Here is a 26367-nt window from a genome sequence, read left to right on the forward strand (position 1 = left end):
GGACTAGTTGGATCTTCTTGCAGTCTAAGGGACTCGCAAGGGTCTTTTCCATCACAATAGTTCAAAAGCATCAATTCTTCGGCACTCAGCTTTTTTTATAGTTCAACTCTCACATCCATACATGACCACTGGAAAAACCATAGCCTTGACTAGACAGACCTTTGTTGACAAAGTAATGTCTCTGCTTTTTAATATGCTGTTTAGGTTGGTCATAACGTTTCTTCCAAGGAGTAATGTCTTTTAATTTCATGAGTGCAGTCACTATCTGCAGTGATTTTGGAGCCCCCCAAAATAAAGTCAGCCACTGTTTCCCCATCTGTTTGCCATGAAGTGATGGGACCAGATGCCATGATCTTTGTTTTCTGATTGTTGAGCTTTAAAGCAACTGTTTCCCTCTCCTCTTTCACTTTCATCAAGAGTCTCTTTAGTTCTTCTTCACTTTTTGCCATAAGGGTGGTGTCATCTGTATATCTGAGGTTATTGATTTTTCTCCCAACAATCTTGATTCCAGCTTGTGCTTCCTCCAAGCATTTCTCATTATGTACTCTATGTATAAGTTAAATAAGCAGGGTGACAATATACAGCCTTGATGTACTCCTTTTCCTATTTGGAACCAGTCTGTTGTTCCATGTCCAGTTCTAACTGTTGCTTCCTGACCTGCATACAGGTTTCTCAAGAGGCAGATAGCTACTAATAGCTACCAAAAATAATAATTACAAAAAAGACTGTGGAATATTAAATTTTCCCAGAAAAACTGATAAGTTATGTGAAAATATACGGCAAATATGTAAGACACTTTTCCAAATAATAAGGGTCATTGCTGCAATTATGCAGTAATAGCTTTGTGACCCAATGGACTGTAGCTCACCAGGCCCCCCTCTGTCCATGGAATTCTCCAGGCAAGAATACTGGAGTGGGTAGCCCTTCCCTTCTCCAGTGGATCTTCCCAACCCAGGTATCAAACCCAGGTCTCCAGCATTGCAGGCAGATTCTTTACCATCTGAGCCATTAGAGAAGCCCAAGTATAAATTAAAATATCCATAAGATACAGTCCTAGTATGATTTGATTTTTCAGTTTGACTTTTGCTGATTGCTAAACCAATACTGGAAGTATTTAAAGGTATTTGAAGACTTGGATAATGTAATTGTGATAGTGATACTTAAAATGAAATATGAAATATGACCAAAGATGACATTATAATATTAACAAAGTCTATGTTTAAGATTATTGTAAAGGGAATGTTTATATACAGGTAATACATTAAAATTTAAATGATAGCAATCAAGTTTTATTTCCATTAAAATAATTTATTAAATATCTCTAAGGCGAAGTTTAATAGTTCTTATGAATAATGAGTACAAAGAGTAAATATAACAATGTTCTCAAAAATAATTTGATAGCTGACATCATGCAGTCTCATTTTTTTTCTAAACTTCTGTGACTATGTATATTGATAGAGAAAAGTCAAATAAAAACGAGGGTACTTAGATAAGCTTTGCTGGGAGTGAATGAACCAAGAAAGTTAGTGTTTCACAGATGAGATCAAGAAAAAATGCAAATAGTTTTCTAAGTGTTCTCTATTATTTTAAAGGTAGTTGCTCTTGAAAACATTACTAAATAGATGAAAAACACAAAGGGATTACAGTAGGCTGAATCTTAATATTCATGGAGTAAAATTATCAGAAATATTTCTACTACTGCTAACACTTGATGGTTTTATATTAGCAAAATATTTCTAGCAAGAAACTATTTTTAGCAAAGGATTATCAGCCACATGCCAGGCACTGTATGCTTAGTACTGGGGCTAAATCAGTGAGGCAGACAGACAGGACCGAATATTTTGTCACTCAAATTAAGATGGAATTTTCCTCTTATCTAGGTAATTTAATTTCTCTCCATGTTGAAAACCAACAGTCAGAAACTGAGTCCTCCTCATTTTGACTTACGTACCTTCAGGTGTAGCTGTGCATCTGAATATATGTTTCTCATCTATTTATGTACATGTTCCCTCATTTCTAAATCATGTAAGGTATAATAGAACTATTTTCCTTTGATTTTATAAATTATCTTTTTCAGTGTGGGTCAGTGTAATAGTAGCAATTAAAACTGGAGAAAAAAAGCAAGATTGTGGAAGTGATATCTGTAGAGACTACATGTGAATAACTTAGTAAAATTAAACATGTACATTATTTTTTATAAATAGCAAAATGATTTCATTGGCAACAAAAAGGATCCGTCTATAGAACTGACTAACAAGAGTTATGGGATAACCTTCAAAGGAGGAAACAAATGCAGTGACAGCTAGGTTGTATTGTACTGTGATACAGAAAAATAGTGAGAGAATTTCTGTTGGAAATCATCAGACAGCCATGGAAGAAACTGAGACATCCTGTCTTATAGACAATAACTACAGAGACAAAAAGTAGATGATCTAATAACTCTCTTCTTTATTCAATTTTGTTGTTTCTGCATGATAGTGAAACAAGGATTATAGAAATCCAAGATCATACTGTGCACCTTTTGAAGAATGAGGCATACAACTATTGATAGGTGCTGTATCTGTTAGAAAGAGTAGAAATCTTGACATCACCCAATGGGTTTAATTTTTAAATGGATGTGAATGGTTTTAAGTACTTTTTATTGTTCTGTTTGTGTTGACAATGTGAGCCATAGGTCTTCCTATATTGCGCTGTAAATAAACAGTGTCACTAGCATTGGACTCACTGTGATGTATGGTGTACCTTTCTCAACCCTCAGTTGTCTCATTATCCAAGTTCTATTGTGTCATTAAACAGCCGTAAGAAATGTGGGTAGTTGCACTCCTAAGAATAAAATTACTCACTTGGGACTCGGCTCCAAAATGACTCTGTAACTATTTAATAGAACCCTTTGTAAAACTGATAGTTACAGAGATAAAGTAAATAATAGATAGTAGTGTCTTTAGAGATATATATATAGAGAGAGAGATAGCAATTATTTCACACACACACTATATATATATATATAATGAGCTATATGGACAAGCACATAAAATATTCTACCTCTTCTTTTTCTCCTAGTTCTAAGGCCTTCTGATTTTATATATACTGTTTGAATTCTCGCTAGCTGCATCATCAACTCAATGGATGTTAGTTTGAGCAAACTCCTCCAAGAGATAGTGAAGGATAGGGAAGCCTGCTGTGCTGCAGGCCATGGGGTTGCAAAGAGTCAGACACGACTTAGCAACTGAACAAGTGTCCATTAGTTTATTCAGAATTGGTGTTTCTATTTATAATTCTCTTCCTAATACTAATTGTTAACTTCATAAGAGGCTTCCTCTTATTGGTAGAATATCTCAGAGAAAATTGAGGAGTTTTGAATTGTGAAGAATTGTGAGAATTGAATTGTGAAGACTCGCATTTTGTACAAAGCCGCCGGTCGTATCTAAAAACAAAGAAAACACACAGAAAGCAAAAGTAATGCATTTGCCCCTTTTTCTTCTGTGGCTATGAGACTTGGCCTTTTGTCTTCAGTCATTCATACACCTTTATGTCCTTAGATGAAAATTAATGCCTGAGAAGTGAGAATTGAACAGTTCATATTGTATATAGATAATTTTTGATAATTTTTACATTTTTGGGGGAGAAATAAAGGATGTTTTATAACTTTTAATACATTCTGATTCTAGCTGGTAGCATCATGAAAGAAAATGCTGTAGTGTCCATTTGGAAACAGAGTAAATTCCACAAGCTTTATGTAAATCAAAGCACAGTTTTGTGCTATTGAAACCTTTAAATAATCTAGTCACTATTGCATATCACAGGGCAGGGACTAGCCTTTTAAAACTCCCAGGAACATTTCCATTTTCCAATCTGCTTGATCACTGGCATTACCTTGAAGTTGGAGAGATTCCTTTGAGCTCTGACAATCACTGAATAAACTGATTTATTAATATATATTTACAGAGCCCTCTTTGTGTAAGATACTAAAGTGTTTTGAGAGATAGAAATATAGAAGACAATATACACTTAAAATACATTTAATAGCTAGTTAGAAAATGAAGTATTGTAAATGAAAATGTAACATTATTGACAACATTATAGTGATAGCATATAAATGATATTTTAGTATAGCAGTATAATTGATGTGCTTTCAACATTATTCTTTGCCAATTTTTCTGCTTTCTTTACTCATTTCTGTTGAACTCCTATGATTTAAAATATGATGGGAGGGATAGATGTCAGTCTTTTCTGGAGGATAAATGGAGTCAAAGATCTACATTTTACACTTTTGTTTCCACCTGTATTAGCCTGTGTGTGTGTGTAAAGTTGCTCAGTTGTGTTTGACTCTTTGCAACCCCATGGACTGTAGCTCGCAAGGCTCCTCTGTCCATGGGATTTTCCAGAAAAGAATACTGGAGTGGGTAGCCATTCCCTTCTCCAGGGGATCTTCCCAACCCAGGGATTGAATCCGTGTCTCTTATGTCTCCTGTATTGTCAGATGGGTTCTTTACCACTATGCCACCTGGGAAGCCCTAAATTAGCCTGCAGGGTACCAAAGCTAGCAAATTTGTAGAATTGGGTCCTTGATAGTCTTGAAACTCAGAAAACTTAAGGTCCCTGTACACACAAACTGAAAGTTTAAAACATTTGAGATTATTTGACCCTAAAAAGAAAGATGAGCTATTATTCAGTCACCATAATATTTGTAGAAGGTATCCTCTATTCTGTAGCTACTGAGCCAGTGTCATGCAGGAACCTGTCTTTCGTGAGACTCCAGTATGAAAGGCACAATACATCAGATTTAATTGGAGGTCTTTGTGTATTCAACGAAACCAGTGTCCCCCTTCTTTTCCTATGGATAGGAAAGAATGTCAGCAACAAGCTATACATTTTAAATATTTTCATTTACTTAGCAGGTAGGGGCATCCCTAGTTTAAGCTCTTGTTCCTGAAGAACTTGTAGTAGATATACTACATCACCAAACTGGCTAGAAAATAATTCAATAAAATAGGCCTTGCTGGATTAAAGTGCAAAGGTACTGAGGAGACTTAATGAAATAAAAGTTCTAGTTTCCTCTGAGAGATGTCTTTGTGGTGGTGGTTCTGAGGTTTTCCACTAAGTCATATGCCAGGGAAGTCATAGTTCTGTTTATAACATAAAAGAAAGAAAAAAGAAACTTGAAATGGAAATATTCTCTGAAGGACTGAGCTACTAGTTTTATGCTATCAAAACTTCTACCCTGTGAGAAAGATCAATACATTTTTTAATTAGGCCAGGAAACAGGTTACCTTTGCTTTTTTCTTTTCCTTACTTTGAGCAACAAATAGCTGAGCCCCAAAAATATTATACAGTTTTAGGGGATGTCCCAATTACTTAACGATGAGAAAATAGTGTAACAATTGACGTTTCCTTGTACCTCTGAGGATTCTCATTCCATCCTGACCAAGGTCAGGTTCCTTTGGATTCCTCCTGTTTGTTCCTATCGTCACTGAAACCTGAATGTTTTATGTCACAAATTTCATCTCCGCTTGTAAACAAATTTTTCACATTTTTAAAAATTGGAATGTAATTGCTCTACAATGTTGTGGTAGTTTCTGCTGTAGAACATTGTGAAGCGTCCATATATGTACATATATCGCTCCCTCTTGAGCCTTCCTCCCACTGCCTACCACATCCCACCACCTCGGTCATCACAGAACACTAAGCTGAGCTCACTGTGTTATACAGCAGTTTCTCGCTAGCTTGGTGTTTTACACGTGGTAGTGTATATATGTCAGTGCGACTCTCTTAATCCATCCCCCTTGTCCTTCCTCTTACACGTGAACAAGTCCACCAGTGCTCTGTATTTGTGTCTCTGTTCGTGTCCTGCAAATAGTTTAATCAGAACCATTTTTCTAGATTCTGTGTTATTGTTGTACAGCTGCTCACATGTATCCAATTCTTTGAAACCCCACGGACTGCAGCCTACCAGGCTTCAGTGTCCTTAACTATGTCTTGAAGTTTGCTCAAACTCAACGTCCATTGAGTCGGTGATGCCATCCAACCATCTCATCCTCTGTCATCCCCTTCTCCTCCTGCCTTCAACCTTTCCCAGCATCAGGGTCTTTTCCAGTGAGTCAACATTTTGCATCAGGTGGCCAAAGTATTGGAGCTTCAGCTTTAGTATTAGTTCTTCCAATGAATAGTCAGGGTTGATTTCCTTTAGGATTGACTGGTTTGATCTCCTTGCTGTCCAAGGAACTCTCAAGAGTCTTCTCCAGCACCACAGTTTGAAGGGATCAATTCTTCAGCACTCAGCCTTTTTTATTGTCCAGCTCTCACATCCATACATGACTACTGGAAAAAAATCCATGGTTTTGGCTATAAAGACCTTTGTAGGCAAAGTAATGTTTCTGCTTTTTAATACACTGTCTAGGTTTGTCACAGCTTTTCTTCCAAAGAGCAAGCATCTTTTAATTTCATGGCTGTACTCACCGTCTAGAGTGATTTTGGGGCCCAAAAAAATAAAGTCTGTCATTGTTTCTGTTTCTTCCCCATCTATTTGCTATGAAATTATGGGACTGGATGCCATTATCTTCGCTTTTTGAATGATGAGTTTTAAGTCATCATTTACATGTGGTAGTGTATATAAGTCAATGTTATATATGTAGTGTATATATGTCACTCTCCTCTTTCATTTTCATCAAGAGGCTCTGCAGTCTCTTCACTGTCTTCTATTAGGGGTAATTTTATCTGCATATCTGAGGTTATTGATATTTCTCCTGGCAATCTTGATTCCAGCTCATGAGTCATCTAGGCTAGCATTTTGCGTGATGCACTTTGCATATAAGTTAAATAAGCAGGGTGATAATATACAACCTTGACGTACTCCTTTCCCAATTTTGAACTAGTCTATTGTTCCATGTCCAGTTCTAACTGTCACTTTTTGACCTGCATGCAGGTTTCTCAAGAGGCAGGTAATGTGGCCTGGTATTCCCATCTTTTTAAAAATTTTCCACAGTTTGTTGTGATCCACACAGTCAAAGTCTTTAGCATAGTCAATACAGCAGAAGTAGATGTTTTCCTGGAATTCCCTTGCTTTTTCTATGATCCAGTGGATGTTGACAGTGTGATGTCTGGTTCCTCTGCCTTTTCTAAATCTGACTTGTACATCTGGAAGTTCTAGGTTCATGTACTGTTGAAGCCTTGAAGGATTTGGAGCATTACCTTGCTAGAATGTAAAATGAGTGTAACTGAGCAGTAGTCTGAACATTCTTTGGTGTGGCTCTCCTTTGAGATTAGAGTGAAACTGACTTTCCTCTCCTGTGGCCACCCTTGAGTTTTCCGAATTTGCTGGCATATTGAATGCAGCACTTTAACAGCAACATCGTTTAGAATTTGAAATAACTCAGCTGGAACTCCATCACCTCCACTGGTTTTGTTCACAATAATATTTCTGAAGGCCCCCTTGACTTCACACTCCAGGATGGCTGGCTTGAGGTGACTGACCACACCATCATTTTTTCCTTGTGGAGCAGAAAAACATGGAACAACAGACTGCTTCCAAATAGGAAAAGGAGTATGTCAAGGCTGTATATTGTCAGCCTGCTCATTTAACTTATATGCAGAGTACATCATGAGGAACGCTGGGCTGGAAGAACAAGCTGGAATCAAGATTGCTGGGAGAAATATCAATAACCTCAGATATGCAGATGACAGAAAAGTGAAGAGGAACTAAAAAGCCTCTTGATGGCAGAAAGTGAAGAGGATCTAAAAAGCCTCTTGATGAAAGTGAAAGAGGAGAGTGAAAAAGTTGGCTTAAAGCTCAACATTCAGAACACTAAGATCATGGCATCTGGGACCATCACTTCATGGGAAATGGAGAAACAGTGGAAAGGGTGTCAGACTTTATTTTTTTGGGCTCCAAAACCACTGAGGATGCTGATTGCAGCCATGAAATTAAAAGATGCATACTCCTTGGAAGGAAAGTTATGACCAACCAAGATAGCATATTAAAGAGCAGAGATATTAATTTGCCAGCAAAGGTCTGTCTAGCCAAGGCTATGGTTTTTCCAGTGGGCATGTAGGGATGTGAGAGTTGGACTGTGAAGAAAGCTGATCGCCGAAGAATTGATGCTTTTGAACTGTGGTGTTGGAGAAGACTCTTGAGAGTCCCTTGGACTGCAAGGAGATCCAACCAGTCCATTCTGAAGGAGATCAATCCTGGGTGTTCATTGGAAGGACTGATGCTAAAGCTGAAACTCCAATACTTTGGCCACCTCATACGAAGAGTTGAGTCACTGGAAAAGACTATGATGTTGGGAGGGATTGGGGGCAGGAGGAGACGGGGACGACAGAGAATGAGATGGCTTGATGGCATCACCGACTCGATGGACATGAGTTTGAGTGAAGTCTGGGAGTTGGTGATGGACAGGGAGGCCTGGCGTGCTGTGATTCATGGGGTCGCAAAGAGTCAGACACCACTGAGCAACTGAACTGATAGCCTAACTGTTACCCTACATATTTATGACAGAGGCCATAGGGAGCTGTAGTATTCTGGTAAATTATTTTAGTAAATATTGGTTACAAGGCTTTTCTTTTTTTTGAATTTAACATTTGTGTCTGAGGTTAACTGGAAAAGAAGTGAAATAGCATGTTTATTGGGAGAGAACAAATGAATATTTTCCAAAACACCCTCAGGGCTTCACTGGCTTCTCTTTTGCTACCTGGATCTACCTGTATTGTATATACAGAGCATCTTAAGTAGATCATCTACCTCTGCATAAGTTTTGCATCATAAACCGTTTTTGAAGTACTGCTGAAAACCATGAAATCTCCCACTTTGTCAAACCTGCACAACTGTGCACTTGCAGATTTGCTAAAGGAAGGGAAGTTCAATTGTCTAAAATTAAAATGTGTTAATTTTGAACAATTTATTTATTTATTATTATTTTTAATTTAGTTATTTTAATTGGAGGCTAATTACTTTACATATTGTATTGGTTTTGCCATACATTGACATGAATCTGCCCCAGGTGTACATGTGTTCCCCATCTTGAACACCCCTCCCATCTCCCTCCCCAAACCATCCCTCTGGTTCATCCCAGTACACCATCCCCGAGCATCCTGTATCATGCATCAAACCTGGACTGCCGATTCGTTTCACATATGATAATGTACAGGTTTCAATGCCGTTCTCCCAAATCATCCCACCTTCGCCCTCTCCCACAGAGTCCAAAAGACTGTTCTATACATCTCTGTCTCTTTTGCTGTCTCGTATACAGGGTTATCATTATCATCTTTCTAAATTCCATATATATGCGTTGCTATACTATATTGGTATTTTTCTTTCTGGCTGAGCAATTTATTTAATCTTCCTTTTACTTGTGTGGGTAGAATGACAGTATCTACTTGTAAATTTACTATTATGATTAAGGCAAAAATAGTGCATTTTGCTTAGATTTTGGTTCATTTTAAGAGTTATTAGAATATAAAAATTCAAAATCAAAAATACATTTTTAAAGTTTTATATCCCACTGGAAAAGACTCTGAGGCTAGGAGGGATGACAGAGAATGAGATGGCTGGATGGCATCACCGACTCGATGGACATGAGTTTGAGTGAACTCTGGGAGTTGGTGATGGACAGGGAGGCCTGGCGTGCTGTGATTCATGGGGTTACAAAGAGTTGGACACGACTGAGTGACTGAACTGAACTGAACTAATTCTTATATTTAAAATAATGCTGTAAACTATTTAAATATCTGTTTTGATGGTAGCGGGACTAATAGAATTGATAAGAAGGATAAAGATATTTCTGTTTTTATTCAAAATTAATAGCATCCTACAAAATGTTGAATTAAATTCAGCTTGTGAACACAAAGATGGAAATTTCAATGCTCTCTAAAGCAAATTTTTAATGAAGAACTTGCTGTTGTTTGATTTCTATGAGAAACTTACATTATGAGATGCTCTTTGACATGGCAGTGTGCTTGTCACTTTTGATATCAAGTTACTTTTTGACTTTTTCACTGAAGGACAATAAATGACTCAAAAAGGTATACTGACTCAAAATAGTTGTAATCAGAACCAAAGTTCCCCTTACCAGAGGAAATCTATTTCATTTCAATGTGGTTATTTTATTTCTTAGATTGCAGTGTTGTTTTTGGTGCGCATTGGTGTCCTCAAATGATACGCAGGTCCATCTCCAGTGGATAGCTGGAGAATGACCATGTCCCTAAGGGTCTGTCCTAGATTTTAAAATCTACATACCCAACGCCTCTGAAGATTGGTGGGCTTTCCACCTGGAACAATGAAACAGTTACAGAATTGAGCATCTTTCTGCCCTAGGGCTGTCATGGTGACAACATAGTACCATGCCAGTCCAACTGGTCAGTAGCGTAAGGGCAAAGCCACATGAGGCATTTCACAGAAAGAGGCTTAGTCTTCAGTTTAGCTACATAAAACCTAGCCCTAAAAAAACTCGAAAATGTTTTATTTCTCCTTATTCCAGGGTACAGAAAGAAGCAACCTCTTTTTGTTTTTCCAGTTCTGCTTTATGATATGGTAGAACTACCCCTGGGCCAAGATTACACACCTAGGCATCATCCTTGGTCCTTCCTTGATCCAGGTTCTAACATATTCACTTTAAATTCCTTTAATGGCTTACCTTGCACTACTTAAAATAAACTTAACTAACCAAGAACAAGAACTCAATTTAATTGCTTCTGACTTTCTTTGTGACTTTCCTTTCCCTCATTCTACCCCCTTGTCAGTAAGCTTCAGGCACTCAGTCCTTTTCTGGGGTTCCAAGAACACATCAAGGGCCTTCCAACTTTAAGGCCAAGTGCTGGTACTAGTTCCTTCTGCCTCAGACACTTTAAAAAGATTATAGTATGGCAGGCCTCTCCTGATCATTCAGATTTTAGCTGAAATATTTCTCAATGAAGATCATTTAGTTTAAAATAGGATCCAGACATTAACATATGGTTTGTTTTCTATATAAAAATAGTGCTTTCTCTTATTCTCTTATTTTTAAATTTTGTCTCTAGTCTTTCACATTAGAATGAGAAAATATAGCAGTAAATATGTTAAGTGAAAAATTAATGAATACATTAGGTTTAAAACTCTAAGTTGCTATTGGCATGCTGTTTTAATCAAAATCTTTTCAGTTGAAGGTCTTAGGTTTCTAAGATAGCTTGTGTATTTTTGTGTGGTTCAGCATAGGAACTCTCTCTGTCGAGAATGAATTAGAAATGGATTGTAGTGAGACTGCATTGGGGATCCAGTGGCTAAGATTCCATGCTCCCAGTGCAGGGATCCTGGGTTCAATCCCTGGTCAGGGAACTAGATCCCACATGCCACAACTAAGAGTTCTCATGCCACAATTAAAATATTCTGCTTGCCACAACTAAGCTGCGGCACAGCCAAGTACATAAATGCTTTTATTTTTTTTAAAAAGAAAGAAATGTAGTTAATGAGGATGTGAAGGGGATTGTATAAGCATGGTGTCAAACTGGATGTATTTGAAGTAATCTTAGCAAGAAGATACTGGAATGTATTTGTGAAAAAATTGTTGGTTTTTGCTAATGGATTAGATGTGAGGGGTAAGGAATGAGAGGAATCAGAGATGACTTCCAAGTTTTTTGTGGATGATCTTCACATTTGTGAGCAAGTCCTTATGGATTAGTAAAGTGATCAGGATTCCTAAGCCTGTTAACTTAAAATTATAAATAAGAGTGTAATTTGGGGAATTACCCATTTATTCAAGGATAAGAATATCTCCTAGGCACAGAGTAGAGACAGAGAAGAGAAAGAAGCTGAATATATCCTAGGTTCCTCCAACATTTGAAGATAGTAACAGAAGGAGGAGGCAGCAAAAGACATAAAATAAAATATTTAGGTTGCATTATTTTAGTCCGATTGTATTCCAGCTGAAACATAAAGCTCTTTTTTCTTAGCCTTTTGGGGCTATAAAAGAGAAAACTGGGAAGATATGTGAACTCTTTGTCAACAGATAGCGTAGTGTACCCAAGAGTGTATAGTTAGTGTAATGAAGCACCTATGGCTACTGTCACCTACTCCTTCACATTTTAGCTTATAACCAAGTCTGTTTGCCTGGAGGAGGGCATGGCAACATTCTTGCCTGATGAATCCCTATTGACAGAGGAGCCTGGCAGGCTATAGTCCATGGGATTGCAAAGAGTTGGACACGACTGAGCAACTAAGCACAGAATAGCACAAGGCTGTTTGACCCTCACTGAACTTTTAATTTGTAATATCTGATATATTACCTGCTTAGTTTTCATGTAGTGTGAAAGATATCAGACATTTTTTTCTCTTGTCCTCAAGTGATGGCCAATACCCAGTGCTGAAGACAAATGCTCTAAATACTGCACATTTATTTCCATGAATGGCTTCCTAAGAGCCATCAGTACAAGACAAACTTCCACAGTCACTGTAAGAAGAGGACTGAGGAAAAAAATGGGGCATCCTTAGTCTTTTGTGCGGTATAGTATTCTTGGAGAAAGCTATTGTCTCTCCTACCTGAATCCAATGGAGTGAATTCCAAGAGAATCACTTACAAAGACTAGGGTACCCAAAATGAGACATTTTTTTCCCAGTTGAAATTTTTCTTAGTGAACTTCTTGATATGAAACCTTACCTTGTGCCTCTCTGAGCCGGAGAAAATGGAAAGAAGTGAGTATGTAAATGATTCTAATTTCTTCCATGGCAAGGATATATGAGTTTCCTGTAGAACAATTGGGCACTATGGCGATGCAGCTTGATAAGTTCTGTTCTGGTACAGGCTATTCACGAAATATTTTATATTCCTTTCTTCTGCGTAGGCCTTTCAACTCCTTTTGTATCCATAAAAGATAATCTATCCCAAAGTGTTTTATTTTTAGTGCCCATATCTTTAGTACTTCCCTTCTCTAGTTGGTTATACACATGACATCATGGGGGCTTCCCAGGTGGTGCTGGTGGTAAAGAACCTGCCTGCCAATGCAGGAGATGCAGGAGATGTGAGTTTGATCCCTGGGTTGGAAAGATCCCCTGGGAGGAGAAGGGCATGGCAACCCACTCCAATATTCTTGCCTGGAGAAAATAATGGACAGAGGAGCCTGGCAGACTACAGTCCATGGGGCTTCAAAGAGTCAGACACAACTGAAGTGACTTAGCACACACGTACATGACATCATGAGATCAAAACTGTATAGATAAGGCAGCATGTGTTCTCAGTAAATGTGAAACAGATCTTTGGACCTTGAACTCCTAGTTATCATAGGCAAGAGAAGAAAGGGTGAGTCTGGGGGAAAGAATTGATGATGACACAGTTTTCTGCTTGATTATAACTAACAACTCAAGTAGACCCAGACATCAGTGAAGTCAGCTTTTTCTGTAGCAATTTTCTCATTCACTAGGAACAATTTTATATTTATTCATAGAAAGTAGCTAAAAACACATTATTAGAAAACTTTCACTGACATAAAATAAAAGACAATTTTTTTACTGTTTCTTTTTGAAGAGAGAAGTATGTAAAATAAAAACTCATTTCTTTAGAGGAATGAGTCCTAAATTCTTTTATTTTGAATTGCCAGGTTTTATTTTTTCAAGGAAAAACATTCAAAAATGCCATCTTACCATTATCTAATTAAAAATAAACTGTCATACTCTTAATGGACATACACACACATTCTCTCAACATAATCTTACCTTTAATTTTTAATTTTTTTCTTTCAGTTTATTGAGTTATAATCGACACACAGTACTAAGTTTAAGGTGTACAGCATAATGATTTGATGATCGCCGAAGAATTGATGCTTTTGAACTGTGGTGTTGGAGAAGACTCTTGAGAGTGCCTTGTACTGCAAGGAGATCCAACCAGTCCATTCTAAAGAAGATCAATCCTGGGTGCTCATTGGAAGGACTGATGCTAAAGCTGAAACTCCAATACTTCGGCCACCTAATGCGACGAGTTGACTCACTGGAAAAGACTCTGATGCTGGGAAAGGTTGGGGGTGGGAGGAGAAGGGGACGGCAGAGAATGAGATGGCTGGATGGCATCACCGACTCTGTGGACATGAATTTGAGTGAACTCCGGGAGTTGGTGATGGACAGGGAGGCCTGGCGTGCTGTGATTCATGGGGTCGCAGAGAGTCGGACACGACTGAGCGACTGAACTGAACTGAACTGAAATCATGAAATGATTACCTCAGTAAGTTTAAACATTTCTCATCTCATATAAATACAAAATAAAAGAAAAAGGAAAAATATTTATTCATTGTAATAAGAACTCTTAGGATGAACGAACAACTTGCATTTATAACATACAACAGTATTAATTACATTAATCATGTTGTACTAATTTATCTTATAAGCTTAAGTTTGTTACATTTTGACCATCTTCCTCTAATTTCCATCCCCCCACTCACCACCTCTGGTAACCATAAATCTGATCTCTTTTTCTATGAATTTATTTGAAGTATAATTGATCTACAGCATCATGTTACCTCCTGGTACACAGCATAGTGATTCAACATTTCTATATTCTATACATTTCAAAGTGATCACCACGATAAGTCTGGTTACCATTTGTCATCATACAAAAGATAGTATTTTGTATTATGTAAACTATTAAACATCTCTAGTTTTATAAAATGTTCTGGCTTTCCTTAAGACTAAAAAAAAAAATGTAGATATCAATTTGAAAAGCTATAGTCAAGCTGTAGGACTTCTATGGAAAGTTTTCAAAGCATCAGGTTAAATTCTAGATAGAGGTGTGTAAGGGGGTAACCAAAAGGGGGTAACCAAAGAGCTTACCTGGAGTTTTTATTTGCAAAATATGCCCACTTTCTTCCTTCCAGAGGGTCTGTGCGTTTGAAAGTGGAGAAAGATGGCAGTATGCTATAATCTCCTAAAGCTATGTCTTGGGGCTGCCATGATTTGGAAATGGCAACCCACTCCAGTATTCTTGCCTGGAGAATCCCACGGGTGGAGGACCTGGTAGGCTACAGTCCACGGGGTCACAAAGAGTCGGACATGACTGAGCGACTTCACTCACTCACTCACTCACTTAATACACTCTCTACATCCTTAACTTCATGTTCCTCTGGAATCCACTTCACTTGCATTTAGAAACACGTGAACACATGCTGTTAATGATATTTTTCAGAGTCACAATTTGGGGTGGGCCCAAATTAATGAGGAAAAGGACATTGAATTCCACAGTAAGTATTGACCAACATAAAGAAATTTTTACTTCAAAGAATAAATTATTTCTGATTTAGAAGTGATTGCATTTTTCATTGTATTTACTTTCAGTTCTAAAAATATTGGTTTGAAGATGTCTGAGTAAAGGTTGAAACAATTTTTTATGAGCTCAAAATGAATCTCTTTTCCATGCTTCTTTAATTCAAAAGTAGCAGATAAACTTTTTTTTTTTAAGAATGAAAGAAAACTTTTATGTTAAGATGAAAAAGAAGTTTCACCTCCTATAAACATTACACTGCATTTTCAAAGCGTATGAAAAGAACTATTCAGGTAGAATGACTTATTGACCTTTAATTTTATTATTATCTCTGTTATTTCTCTCTCTCTCTCTCTCTCACACACACACACACACTAAAAGATCCCTCTTTGTAAAGAATAGACAATGCTTTAAGGCCATAAATATTATTCTGTCAATTATTCCATTTGTTCTTTTGACCTTAGACAAAAAGTCAGTGATTTTACCAGCAAAATGAGTTTATTCTGGAATAGCAGAAGAATTGAAATTCAGGACATGCATTCTGTGGTGAACCAAAGACAAATCTAAGGGCTGTGGTGGGCATTCACTGCTGGTGGTGGGAAGCTTGCTGTTGAAGGGTCAGGACAAAATCTCTCTTCCTACTGGAGCTTGTAGTCTGTGGTGAGTGATATGGGCACGAGAACTTCCCATTTTGGATGTCCCAACTGTGTTTTAAATCAAGTTTCCCATATCTTCACATTTCCAAATGCCATTTTCTAAAATTACAAGTCTCAATTGTGTAAAGGTGGATTGAGAAGAAAAGGTAACTCAGTATCAGTGTATAATTATAGTCTTAATTGAAGACTATGTGTATTGATTAATCATAGAAGTAGAATGGAGGGAGATGGGAGTCATGCCAAAGCTTTCCTGATTAAACTCTTTGTCAGGGAGAATTGTTCACCACAATTATCTTTAGATAGTCAGAGGTAAATTCTTAATCACAAATAGATTTCCTAATCACAAGCTTAAAGAGACACAGTAGAAAAATGTTGCCTGTCAATCAATCTTGAAATTTCTTTTGAATCAGATTAAGATTTCTCTATTGTCTTAACTATCTTTTTCATTGCTTAACTAGCTCCCTTCCTACTGAACTTTAAATGATTCTTGGTACTCTTTCTTCTCTGAATGGTTCTTGCTTCTTCCTACATGGGTTTTCCTTCAATTAGTACTTTTCCCAAAACTGTATGAAATAGTTTAAAAATGATCTCATTATATTTGAGGTCACATTGTATTTGGCTATCCATTTTATCATGCAAATACTGAAACATTTATTTCCAGGAATTTTTTTTAGCAAATTAGTTGAAGCTTGACTCTGTCTCTCCCTGACCCCATTTCACCGTGTGTTTTCATTTTCTTCTTTAAACAGATTGATGATTTCATATCTGAGACTTGAGAGAGAGCTCATTCTGAGAGGATAGGTCCTGTATTTTCCAATACCCTTCCCCATAGTCTAGGAAGACATTTATTTACTATGTGACAAGACAGTATACTTTTATTCTTTTATGTGTTTATTTTGCAATTATTATTATTCCCAATGTTTTCACATTGGAACATTTAAAAATTATCTAATTTTTTTCATAAAGGTAGTACATATGTTAAGGATATTTTGAGATTTTAGTAACTCATGATATTTACTGGGAGTCACGAGATATATAGGCTTCTGATGGTAACTAATTGTAGACTTCTATTTCTTCATTTGGAATTAGGGACCACCCTTAGCCTTACTTATATTTTTAAACAATTGAATACTTGAGAAACTTGTTCTGCAGGGTACACAAAATCCCTTGAGGAATTTGTCTTTGCTTTCAATGAGCTTATGTTGCAAAGACATAACAGTTGGGAAACAGCATGTCATAGAGCTAAGACTGCAAGATTCAAATTTGTGATATGCTGGTAAATGTTTAACAACTGGTTCCTGATGGTAGTGTTTGCTGAAGACTACTGGCACTCCCTACCCCAGTCTTTCCAGTTCGTTCTTAGTTTTTCATTCTATTTTTTCCCCAAAAAACATTACCAAATTACTGCAGTGATTAATTGTGTGAATATATAATTTTTTTTATTAATGCAGACTGTTGCTCCTTTAGACCTGCCGAGCTCCACATGTTCATACTACACATAAAATGTGTATTTCTTTCTCTTCTTTTTTGTCTTTTTTCCCCAAAGCTCTCCTTGCTGCCTAATCTTCTAAAATGAATTAGCGACCTTTTGTTGGTTTATTGTTTCCAGTATCTATAAGTAGTTTGAGTTGTGAGTTTTGAATTAATTAGTCTCTTTCCCTCATGGATCATCGATCAGCTGGATTAGGAAAATAGATGAGCACAGCTTCTTGGGAAGCCAAAAGAAAGAAGAGGAGGTGTCAATTTATAAGAATAGCAAATGGTTTAATGGATAGCAGCATAAGTTCTGGAGCAAACTGCCTAGGTTCAAATCCTAGCCCTGGCACCTACTAGCTTTGTGAACTTGGAGAAATTCCTTAACCTCTCTGTCCTTCATTTTCCTCTTATGGATGATGAAGATGATAGCAGTGATCACTCAGAGGTTTGGTGTGTGGAATAGTTAGAAGGACTCAATAAATGTTAATAATCATTTCTGTTCTTATTTTTCTGTTCGTATGTTGCCTGTGTAAGCATCTTGATCACATCCTCAGGCTCTGTGAGAGTGTAGTCTTTGTCTTTTGATGGCTGTCTTCTTACCTGCCTATTCCTACCTGAATTCTGCCTTCCGATCTATTTCTCTACTTGTACACTTTTCACTCAGTTTCCTTGACACTAATTTTCTGTCTCCATGCTTTCTTTTTAATCTCCCTCCTTGGCTTCATACTGAAGCAGCAGTGTGTTTCCAAATTGTGCTGCGCCTCATCCCTGGACCACTCCTTCAATCTAGACATTGATTAGTCTGTAAGAAGAAGATTGGAAACTTTTCTCTTGCATCTCTTTCTTTGGACAGATTTAGACTGTCTTTATATTGTTAGTTAATGTGGTCCTGGGCTAAGTACATTGACATATGTCTGTGATATATGACTGTTTCTTTTAGGTTTGCCTTGGGTGTTTGATTCATCTTGCTTCTGTGATTTGTGCCATCTTTCCTTACATCTTCTCTCTATTCTGTTCTGGCTTTCAAAGAGAAACCTAAATTAGACACATATACATTGCTGCTGCTCCTGCTAAGTCACTTCAGTCGTGTCCGACTCTGTGTGACCCCACAGACAGAAGCCCACCAGGCTCCCCCATCCCTGGGATTCTCCAGGCAAGAACACTGGAGTGGGTTGCCATTTCCTTCTCCAATGTGTGAAAGTGAAGTTGTTCAGTCGTGTCTGACCTCCAGCGACCCCACAGACTGCAGCCTATCAGGCTCCTCCATCCATAGGATTTTCTAGGCAATAGTACTGGAGTGGCTTGCCATTGCCTTCTCCGACATATACATTAAATGTATGTAAAACAGTAACTATAGAAATTTGTGTTTAAATTCTAGTCTTCTAACCAAATGACTCTTGTAATTTTAGATCATTCCACCAAATCCTCACAGCCTACAGTTTACTCTGTGATTGTTAATTTTATCTGCCAACTTGGCTAGACTATAGTGCCTAAAAATCAGTTGACTTTAAGTAAAAGAGATTACTTTAGAGAACGTGAATGGGACTCATCCAATGATGTTGTTGACGACCTTAACAGCAAAAACTGAAGTTTTCCAGAGAAGATGGAATTCTCCCTCAAGATTGTAACATAGAAAACCTGCATAAATTGCCAGCCTTCCAAACTACTGTACAGACTGGGGACTCCAGACTGCAATTTTAAATCTTACCTGAATCTCCAGCCCATTGGCCTATCTTACAAATTTGGATTTTGCCAGTCCCCACAATTACTTGAGCAAATTCCTTAAAATAAATGCATCTTTCTCTCTCTTTCCCCATCTCTTCATCCTGCCCTTCTCCCTCTTTCTTAATATATCATACTAGTTCTCTTTCTGTGGAAAACCCCAATATAGATTCTGGTACCAAGAGGTAGAATGCTGCAGTTACAAATACCTAAAAGTTTCAAGTGGTTTTGGAATCTGGTAATGGGTAGAAACTAGAAGAATTTTGAGGCACGTGATAGGAAAAGCCTAAAAAAGCCTGTGTGTTGTAAGTTGGGGAGAGTAAGCCATCCTTGTGGGGTTTTTAGGGATCATTCCAACATGGTCCCAGGAATTATACTTGGAAAGACATATATAAAATTAAATGATTTATTATGTTTGTAGGTCCTGGAAGTGGGGCCATGACATCCTGTGCAGGGGGACACTTGGAAGAAGTTCCAAGGGAGTGAATCTAGCTAAGCATGTGCAGAGCCATGAGAGAAGGTGAGGACCCATGGGATAAAGCCTTTACTGGAGACCAGGATGGTGTACACAAGTAAAAGACTTGAGAGAATTTCATTGGTGTGTTTAAATGTTACTCAGTTACAGCCAGGAAAGGGCAAGAAGAGGAACTTGTGGCAAGGACAAATCTGATCTCACTGGTGTACCTGGTAACTTGGGCAGGTTGCTCCTAGCCCATTTCTGGAAATATTGAGGCATCAGGAAAATATAAAGTTTTGAAAATTGACAGTACACCCTATCAAAGACTTAAAGAGACAGCTGGTAGAAATATAGGTGTTAGAGGAAATTTTGGTGAGAGCTCAGAAAAAAAAAAAGATTATGAGAATTCCATGTGATAATGGAGATAGGAATTGGACTGATGAATCCACAAGCCAAGAAACAAAGGATTGCCAGGTGTCACCAGAAGCTAGGAGAGAGGCAAGGGACAGATTCTCCCTCACAGCCCTTGAAAGGAATCAACTCTGCTGACACCTTGATTTTGTACTTTTAGCCTCCAGAACTATGAGAAAATAAATTTCTCTTGTTTTAAGTCACCTAGTTTGTGATACTTTGTTATAGAAGCTCTAGGACACTAATACATACTTCTTCCCACTGCCAGAAATTAAAAGCTCTACAATAACACAGAATTCTTAAAACTATTTCAGCAAACCTGTTGCTGTCATACAGTATGAATCTTCTAATATTTACTTTATGACAGAATAATCTTCTACTCATAATTTTATATTCTAAAACCTAAAAATATTAATCATTATACTTAATTTTAAAGTAAATGTAATTCATTTAAATAGCCCAAATTCCCAGACAGCACATCCAAAATGAAATATGATCATATAATAAAAATTAGAGGGTTGGGAGGATTATGATGTCTTTGCTTCAGTGACAGGGCTAAGAATAACTTCTTCTGGAACCTAATTGCATAAGTGTCTTAAAGCCTAGTGGTTAGAAAATTTTGGAAAAATATTCTTGATACCAATTTATATCTATAGGAGATCTATAGGCACACAAGCTTTTATAATAATGAGGCTACTGTAACAGAAATTCATAATTTTAAAAAGTTAAAATGATATCAATGGTAAGACATAATTCACTCAAGATAACACTGGTGATTGACTGGAAGGAAAGTAATCTTCCCCCAAATTTTAGAAATTCTAACTAACTATTTGGGTATACCCAGTAAATTTCTGTATTTTCTCTAACTGATAAAAAGAAGTAGATCCACTTAGAATATTGAACTGGGAATATCAATAAAATCTATTACTATATTTATACAGGTTAAAATCTATTAATATATTTATACATTTATAAAATGGTGATATCTCTTAAATTTTAATAATTTACTTTCTGATAGCAGCCTGTAATCAAATATAAAATTCAAAGTCATGAATCTGAATATTATTTCCAGTAGTCATGTATGGATGTGAGAGTTGGACTATAAAGAAAGCTGAGCACTGAAGAATTGATGCTTTTGAACTGTGGCGTTGGAGAAGACTCTTGAGAGTCCTTTGGACTGCAAGGAGATCCAACCAGTCCATCCTAAAGGAGATCAGTCCTGGGTATTCATTGAAAGGACTGATGTTGAAGCTGAAACTCCAATACTTTGGCCACCTGATGTGAAGAACTGAATCATTTGAAAAGGCCCTGATGATGGGAAAGATTGAAGGCGGGAGGAGAAGGGGATGACAGGGGATGAGATGGTTGGATGGCATCACCGACTCAATGGACATGAGCTTGGATAAACTCTGGGAGTTGGTGATGGACAGGGAGGTCTGGCGTGCTGCAGTCCATGGGGTCACAAAGAGTCGGACATGACTGAGCAACTGAATTTAACTGAACTGAACTGATTGAAGTATTCGCCAGCTTCAGGCTTATCAAAAAATCCATTGTAGCTTAATGCCTACTACTGGAAACCTTCTAAAATGAAAAGTCCAGTTTTCACATTTTGCTTCAAGATCATGCCCGAAGATAATGGTACCTGGTCTTCCTATGTCTCATCCAGTACTCCTGTAAGGAGAGGGTCCCACAGTGTTCAGGGGCACTTAGAAAATTACTCTTGGAGATTGTGGAAACTCTTTTCTTGGAATGTTTTTAGGTGTTATTGATATTTCCTGTTACTTTGGTTTTATTGGCAGTGTAGGGATTCATCAGTGTCATTTCAGGAACCTGAGAATATGAATCCTGTCTGTGCTACTTAATGGCTCTATGACTTTAGGCAAATGACAAAGTAAAAGTGGTAAAATTTACAGTTTCTTGAGAACTTGCTGTGTAGCAGATGAAGCTCTTTGTGCTATTTTCACAGCTCTACTCTTCACAATAATCTTCTAAGGAAGGCATCCTTACTCTATGTGAGGGGAAGTTCAGGCCCAGGAAGTTTTAGTGAGTACTGACTGATAGCCAACTGATAGAAATGTTTCTTACTCCCACACAAGGTTGAGGAATTGCCCAGGACTCTGCCAGGTTTCCTATGATTGTCTTAGCTTTTGCCCCACCTGAGCTGAGGATTCACTCAGCCCTCTATTACTTCATTGTGGGTGGAGCTGCCATGGCCAAGGAGACTGTGCAGTTGTGAGGGATTAAGGCCAGGTTGGACCTGACATGGGATCTGAAAAGGACAAAGGAGCTAGTTCTAGTGTTCATTGGGGTGACAGATATGGAGTGGTATTGGAGCTCTGACTGTTTCCAGGACAACCCAGCATGTGACCCAGACCGTGCAGAGCACCCTCTCTGGCCCCTCTTGCTCCATGGCACAGTTCGCCACTAGGGTAAGAGCTGCTGCCACCAGAAGAATACAGTTGTGGGGATGCAAATTGCCTTGACCTGGCATAATCAATGAACAGGGTGAGGGAAGCCAGGATTGGCACCTATGGATGTGGCAGAATGGGAGCTATTCAGAACTCTGACTGGTCCCAGGATCATGGCAGCCCATGTCCTAAGCCACGCGAAGCTTCTGATCTTGTCCCTCTTCCTCCAGCCCCATTCCCTTCAGGGGTAAATATGCCAATGCTGGGAGAAGGTAGAGCACACATCTAGAACAGAACCACCTCAAACTCAACCTTCAGGGATTCTACTCTAGCAGTTTGGGGCCCACCCTCACACCTATCTCCAGTACGATGATGTTGGCTATGAGCAGAGAAGAAACCCCAGTTCACACCTGGCTCTGGCTCTAGCCCCTCTTCTCCCACCTCATCTTCTACCAAGGAGATAGCTGCCAGCACATGCTGGAGGACGATGTCACTATGCTTATTTTAAATGCAGTTCTGGACATATACAGACTATAGGGGAAGACCTGCAGTCTAGGATACCCTAGGTTATCATTTAGGAAACATAAAAAATTTCTTAAGAAGAGGATATTATACTTATTAACATACATGCACCCAATATAGGAGGAGCACTTAAATATATAAATGTTAAAGTCCCCTACTATTATTGTATTCCTGTCTATTTCTCCCCTTCTATCTTCTAGTATTTGTTCACTTCCACAAATATATAAAACAAATACTAGCAGATAGAAGGGGAGAAATTGACAGGAATACAATAATAGTAGGGGACTTTAACACCCCACTGATGTCAATGGACAGATCATCTAGAGAGAGAGAAAATCAGTAAGGCAGCAGAGGCCCTAAATGACACAAAAGGCCGTTTGGACTTAATTGATTTCTACAGGATACAACATTTTTTTTTTTTTAAAAATTACACTTTCTTTTCAAATGAGCATGAAACCTTCTCTTCTCTTGCATCCATACTAAATCATAAAACAAACCTCAAAAAGTTTAAGAGGATAGAAACTATTTCAATCATTTTTTCTAAACACAATAGTGTGAAACTGGACATCAATCACAGAAATAAAAATCAGAAAAGAACAAGAACAGGGACACTAAAAAACATGCTTCTAAAAAGCCAATGAGTTAATGATGAAATCAAAGAAGAAATCAGAAAATACTTCAAGGCAAATGACAATGAAAATGAAACTTTATAAAATCTATAAGATGCAGCAAGAGTGGGTCTAAAAGGGAAGTTTGACTGATACAAGCCTTCCTCAAGAAACAAACAAATATCAAATAACCCAACCTAGTACCTAAAAGAGTTAGAAAAAGAAGAAGAAACAAAACCCAAAGTCAGCACAAATAAGAAAATAAGAAAGATCAGAGAGGAAATAGATAAACCAGAGATTTTAAAAATATATAAAACATCAATAAAACCAAGAGCTAGTTTTTTTTAAAAGACAAAACCAGCAAGCCACTAGCCTGACTCATGAAGAAAAGAGAGAGGATCCAAATAAACTAGTTAGAAAGAGAAATAGCAAGTGATAACACAGAAATAAAAAAAAGAACCAATCCTAAGCAAATACTATGAGTAGTTATATGCCAACAAACTCGGCAACCTAAAAGACCTAAGTTTTTAGCTAGAAATGTACCTACTGCCAAATGTGAATCAAGAAGAAACAGGTATTTGAACAGACTCATCACTAGAAGTGAAATAGAACCTGTTTTTTTAAAAATGACAAAACTGGAAGCAAAAGTTCAGGACCAGACGGTTTCACTACAGAATCCTACAAAGCATACAAAGAACAACTTTTACCAATACTAACTTATACCAAGAACTTATACTTTCTCAAACTCTTCCAAAAGACCGAAGAGGAAGGAATACTCCCGAAGATATTCTATTAAGCCACCATCACCCTGATGCCAAGACCAGACAAGGTCACTACAAAAAAAAAAAAAAAATTACAAGCCAATAACTTAGAGGAACATAGAAGCAAAATCCTCAACAAATCTGAATAAAACAATAGAAAGGTTCTCATACAATGATCAAATAAGATTGACTCTGGAGTTGTAGGGATGGTACCACATACCAATATCAATCAATTTAATACACCACATTAACAAAAGTAAAGACAAATGCTACATGATCATCTTAATTCATGCAGAAAAGCATTTGACAAAACTCTACAACCATTCTTGATAAAGAAAACTATCCCTAAAGTGGTCATAGAGGGAACATATCTCAACATAATAAAAGCCATTTATGACAAACTCACAGCCAACATAATACTCAGTGGTGAAAAGCTGAAAGCCTTCCCACTAAGTTGTGGAACAAGATAAGGATGCCCACTTCTATTCAGCATAGTATTAGAAATCCTAGCCAGAACACTCAGACAAGAAAAAAAATAAGATGTGTCCAGATTGAAAGGGAGTGGTAAGTCTGTCACTATTTGAAGATTATATGATACTCTATATCAGTCAGTTCAGTTCAGTTGCTCAGTCATATCTGACTCTTTGTGACCCCATGGACTGCAGTATGCCAGGTTTCCCTGTCCATCACCAAATCTGGAAACCCACTCAAACTCATGTCCATCAAGTCGGTGATGCCATCCAACCATCTCATCCTCTGCTGTCCCCTTCTTCTCCCGCCTTCAAACTTTCCCAGCATTAGGGCCTTTTCAAATGAGTCAGCTCTTCACATCAGGTGGCCAAAATTTTGGAATTTCAGCTTCAGCATCTATCCTTCCAATGAATATTCAGGATTGATTTCCTTTAGGATGGACTGGTTGGATCTCCTTGCAGTCCAAGGGACTCTCAAGAGTCTTCTCCAACACCACAATTCAAAAGCATCAATTCTTCAGTGCTCAGCTTTCTTTATAGTTCAACTCTCACACCCATACATGACTACTAGAAAAACCATAGCCTTGACTAGACAGACCTTTATTGGAAAAATAATGTCTCTGCTTTTTAATATGCTGTCAAGGTTGGTCATAAATTTTCTTCCAAGGAGCAAGGATCTTTTAATTTCATGGCTGCAGTCACTATCTGAAGTGATTTTGGAGCCCAAAAAAATAGTCTCTCATTGCTTCCATTGTTTACCTATTTCCCATGAAGTGATGGGACCAGATGCCATGATCTTTGTTTTCTGAATGTTGAGTTTTAAGCCAATTTTTTCACTCTCTTCATTCACTTTCATCAAGATGTTCTTTAGTTCAAGAGGCACTTTATGCCATAAGGGTGGTGTCACCTGCATATTTGAGGTTATTAATATTTTTCCCAGCAATCTTGATTCCAGTTTGTGCTTCATCCAGCCTGACATTTCACATGATGTACTCTGCATATAAGTTAAATAAGCAGGGTGACAATATACAGCCTTGACGTACTCCTATCCTGATTTGGAACCAGTCTGCTGTTCCATGTCCAGTTCTAACTGTTGCTTCTTGACCTGCATGCAGATTTATCAGGAGGCAGGTCAGGTGGTCCCGTTTTTTTAAGAATTTTCCAGTTTGTTGTGACCCACACAGTCAAATGCCTTGGTGTAGTCAATAAAGTAGAAGTAGATGTTTTTCTGGAGCTCTTTTGATTTTTTGATGATCCAACAGATGTTGGCAATTTGATCTCTAATTCCTCTGCCTTTTCTGGATCCAGTTTGAACATCTGGAAGCTCACAGTTCATGTACTGTTGAAGCCTGGCTTGGAGAATTTTGAGCATTACTTTGCTAGTGTGTGAGATGAGTGCAGTTGTGCAGTAGTTTGCACATTCTTTGCATTGTCATTCTTTTTGATTGGAATTAAAGCTACAGAAGACCCTAAAGTCTCAATGCAAAAACTAATAGAATTAATAAATGAATTCTATCTAAATGTAGAATATAAGATTGATATATAGAAAGCTGCTATCATTCTTTACAGTAGCAATTAACTATTATAAAGAGAAATAAAATGAAAAATACCTTTTAAAATTGTGTCAAAAAACCAAAAATATGAGGGAATAAAACTGAACAAAGAGA

This window comes from Moschus berezovskii, chromosome 8 (genome assembly GCF_049115385.1).
Source record: "Moschus berezovskii isolate FMDL1 chromosome 8, NW_MosBer_1.0, whole genome shotgun sequence".
In the NCBI taxonomy this organism is placed as follows: domain Eukaryota; kingdom Metazoa; phylum Chordata; class Mammalia; order Artiodactyla; family Moschidae; genus Moschus; species Moschus berezovskii.